We start from the raw sequence: 4,510 nt of genomic DNA, 5'->3' as shown, positions 1-4,510 counted from the left end.
TGAATTTGCTTTTATTTAGCTAAAAATTATGTTTTGATTATAACAAGATGGTGCTCTTTTGTGCTTACTCTGATTGTCTCCTGGCTCAGGCAGTAGCTTACTGTCACTAATGTTCCCAGAGTTCATGTGTGCTCTTCCTGTTTTCTTCTCAAGCACAGCATATGCATCAAGGATGTCTGTATTTAATTAAACCTTTAGAATACTTCAGATCATCTCTTCCTAATCTTGACTTTGTTCTGAAACGTTTTAGGCTCTCTCCTTAACCACTGTCAGTATCTCTTCACTCATGTTCTCCTCTTTCCTGTAAACAACCTCAGTCCCTCAAGTTCTTTGTAGTCCCAATCGTTAAACCAAAAAGAACTCATAATTTATCGTAGCTCAGCCATTCTTAGAACCATCCAGCAATTGTCTTCCATTTACCACCAGATTTTCCCAAACAATGCTATCCGCTTGTTACTGCACTTCCTTTTCCTATGTCTATCTTTTTATCCCACCACTCTATAGAAACTATTCTAATGAATGCTCTAGAGACTTTGAAGCCTTCCTCATCTAAACAATTTTTCATTGGATGATTATTTAAAGAATTGTAAAGTACAGTGTGAAAGGTTCTCAAACTTACTTGAGATTATATCAGACTCCCAAGGACTAACAGCTGAAAGAGTTGAAACCTTTCAGAAGTGTTCTGTATATCTTTTGGGCTTACTCTCTGCCTTTAGTTATATTCTTCCATAATGTTTTGGCAGAAGTAGGAAGAAAAGACTTATTCCAATTTCTTAATAAAATCAATGATTTGTCCTATAGATTGCTTTCTCTGCTTCAAAAGGTGTCTTTCATAGTATATTTCATGTAAGTATACAAAGATTTGTGTTATTACAATGAATGAACTCACTTTTAGAAATGGATTCAAGTTTAATGCAGTGGTATCTTATATTTGTGCTACATTGTAATTACTGCTACCACAGTGTTGCAGCTAACATTTTTTTTTTCAAAACACAGTCTTCCTGTGTAGCGTTATCTGGAAATCCTAGAATTTGTTCTATAAACCAGGTTGGCCTTGAATTCAGAGAGCCACCTGCCTTTGACTCTAGATTGCTGGGATTGAAGGTGTGCACGACCACACCCAATAGCTAATATTTTTAGAGAGTCAAATTCATTTGCATTTTATTGCTTAAATGATTGCATATAGAGAGTATGAATTTCAAGATTTCAATGTGATACCAGGCTCTTTCTCTTTTTTAACTGTGCAAAGTTTGATAACATAGTATATATTCATATAACCACTACCAGTTTAAGAAACAAATGTATATTTCCTTATATCTTTCTTCTTGCTTATCTCCTCAGCACTAATTTCAAATTTATGTTAATTTATTATCTTTCTTACTCAAAAATTATATACATATTCTTATGCCTTTTTCCACAACAGCGTTAGGTTTCTGCTTTTCGTCAGCATGCTTATAGAATCATGCATTGTGACTCAATTCTGCATTATGTTTATTTGATTAATCCACAGCGATAGAACCAACTCCTCTAGCTTAGAAACCATTTCTCCAATGGCTTTCTATTCATCCATGCCTCAGCTTATTTACCACATTTGTTTTCTTCCTGTCTATTTAGTGTAGCTGTTCTCTGAGTTTTAGACCTCTGCTCTCAGTTCATCTCAATTTCTACCCTGCTATTTTTGTTACATTTTAATTTTATTTTCTGTTATCTCTTTTGGTATGATATCCAGACCTAAACTTCTCTTATCAGACTCTTTCCTGAGCCCTAGTCTACCATCCTTAAAAGTTTATGGTGTGTCTTGCTGTGCACTTAACTTGCATTGAACTCAAATAGCATTTATTGAGTATGTGTTTTATACCAAACCTGTGAGGATTTGGAGAAGAATGGTATGGATTGACATGAACTTATTTAATCCTCCTAAGTACACCTTAACTCTTAAACTTCCAATGTTCTTAGTATTCATTGTCCTCTGTATTTATGTCAGCCAGTTTTGTCAGCCTTCCTTGATGGTCACCTTTTTCCCCCCTATGGTGTCTGTTCTTTCCCCATTGTGACAAATGAGGGCTGAACTATTATGTCCATTTTACTGTTGCATAAGAATCTTATTTTACTATTTTTTATAATTTTTTAAATTTTTTCCTTGTTAATTAGCCTTTTTATTGTTTTTTTGTTTTTTTTTTTTTGTTTTTTAAATTGAAGGTCCCTTACTGGTCCTGCTTTCATGAGTGGCTGAGAACAAGGGGAAGGGGAGGGCAACCAGCTGGCAAGGGAGGGTCATTTCCACATTTCATTTACACACAGAACTAAACAGACAAGCACAGAGTCACTATTGTGGTTAGAAGTTGGCAGCATGGGATGGGGGGATAAGGAGTAGGGTGTCGTTAAAAAAAATAGGTCAGGCTCCCCCCAAACTGGGTGCCTGGGAAGGGACTTGGTCTGCTTCAACCCAAGAGGAATCAGAAGATCAAAAGCAGTTTGGGAAGGCCAGAACCGTCAGGGTGGAGGGAGAAGGACGGTCCAGGGGGTGGGGGTGGGGACATTTGGCAACTGGGGTGAAGGGATTACCCTCCCCCTGCTGGGATCCCCCCAGCCCCTCAGGTCTGGCAGGAAAGGGGCAGCCTGCAGCACCCATGAGCAGGTCTGGGGCTGCTAGATGCTCCAGGCAGGGGGCTGGAGGTGGCTCACAAAGGCTTGCCCTCCAGGGAGATGATGGCACTGCCACCTAGTTTCTCTGCCAGGGTGCAGCGGTCCTTGACCTCCTCGTAGCAGTTTGCTTGTAATTCATGCTTGATTCCTGTCAGCTTCTTCTTGATGGCATCCGTGGAGCTGGCGTAGATCATTTTGCTCTTAAGGGGTGCACTCTCAGGGGCCCAGAAGATGAACACCAGGTCCTCCTTCTTGCTCTCCTTGGTCTCATAGGTGGCATCGTAGAGAGCGTAGTGGCAGTCCTTGTCTGGCAGCATCTTGACAAAGGTGGTGTAGGGATCGTCCACAGTCTGCCCCACATCTCCTACCACATCTCCTTGTCCTCCTCCAGGATGATGTTCTTCTTGTCCTCACTCAGGCAGAAAAGCAACGCCTTCTTGCGTTTCTTCACTTCTTCTGGCGTCGAAGACTTGCGCACTTTCATGTCATTGAACACCTTGATGACACCATCAGAGACAGCCACACCAGAGGCCATGTTTCCGGAAGCGAAAGGGAGACAGGGAGAGCTACAGAAGAACTAAGCCGCCACAGCTGCTACCCGGATCCGACTGTTAAATTTTTTTCCATTAAAAAATTACACTTCTTCCCCTCCTCCCATTCCCCATTCCCCTCCCGTTCCCCCACTCACCTTCCTCCCTCCCCCTCCCTCCTTAAGAGAAGGCAGGGAGCCCTGTTTTTCCCTTCCCACTGATAATGTTATAAAACTTTTTATTTCAAATTTATCTTTTTAAGCTGTATTTACGTTGAAACTCTCTATTCACACCCTATATTTTGCTTACTCACCAACTCAAATAACTCCAGCAGCTGTCTGATCCCTGTTAAATAAGGTCTAAATTCTATAATATTACATGTAGAACCATCTTCAGTCTATCCAAAAACTCTCCAACTTTCTCTCCCCTCAGTAATTTCCTGTGTGAGGCTTTGCAAACTCAAATAGGTATTAGGCACATAATGCAAACCAGTTCTTGTGGTTGGCTGGGAACTTGTGCTGATTAGGAGGCAGATTTTTTATATAAAGGATATAGTTTGTGGCTAAACTTAAGCTGATTGTTGCTGTGTGGGATTTGTGATCTAATGGTTGCCAGATTTCTCTTTTTTTTCATTTTTTGAGAGAAGATAGAAACACATTTTTTATATGAAATCACTGCATTTTTAGATGTTGGCAACTGCCAAAAACAAGCGATTTAGTTAAAAGAACACATGGATAAGGTTTGCAAGTTTATGAACCCTCTCTTATATAAATCCCAGCAAGGCTGATACAGCATTTGGCTTTTCACCTCTATTCTGCATAAGATGACTTCATCCATTCTCACTGCTTTTTTGAATCTACTGTAGCATATTTGAGAAGCTTTTTCTTCCCAGAGAGCCTTACTTTCTAAGGCACTTAGTGTCTATTTCGGTGGCTTGCCTTTTGAAAAGCCTTCTAATGTTATGTTTATTACTCTTCCTGTTTCTTTGAATATGTTATCATTTTACAGACAAAACATTCATTGTATAACCTTTGAATCTTACAAGAAAGTATATAGAGGGGTGTGCTCCAGACCCAAAACCACAAATGCCTGTGTTCTTTCTCGTTTGTGAATCCTAGCTCTAAATTTTCAGATGTGAATATATAACCTAGCGTAACCATAGAAACTTGGAAAGTATGAAAAGGGACAAAGGGGCTGAGGAAGGAGCTTTAAAGAGGAGAAGAGCAGGATACAGGTGCTACAAAAGAGGACATGGGATGTGGGCATTAATTGAAGGAGAGGGAGGGGCACAGTACAGAAGGAGGAAGAGGGAGCAAGCACAAACAATACTAAAA

General features: G+C 40.1%; 1 pseudogene; it reads right to left on the bottom strand.

Annotated features, from left to right (window-relative positions):
* Window positions 1-2,304: 2,304 nt before the first annotated feature.
* Window positions 2,305-3,249, bottom strand: LOC142841330 (cofilin-1 pseudogene; annotated as a pseudogene).
* Between the last annotated feature and the right edge of the window lie 1,261 nt (window positions 3,250-4,510).

The sequence above is a fragment of the Microtus pennsylvanicus genome, chromosome X (genome assembly GCF_037038515.1).
Source record: "Microtus pennsylvanicus isolate mMicPen1 chromosome X, mMicPen1.hap1, whole genome shotgun sequence".
NCBI lineage: Eukaryota > Metazoa > Chordata > Mammalia > Rodentia > Cricetidae > Microtus > Microtus pennsylvanicus.
This window is presented reverse-complemented; position numbering and strand designations above follow the sequence as displayed.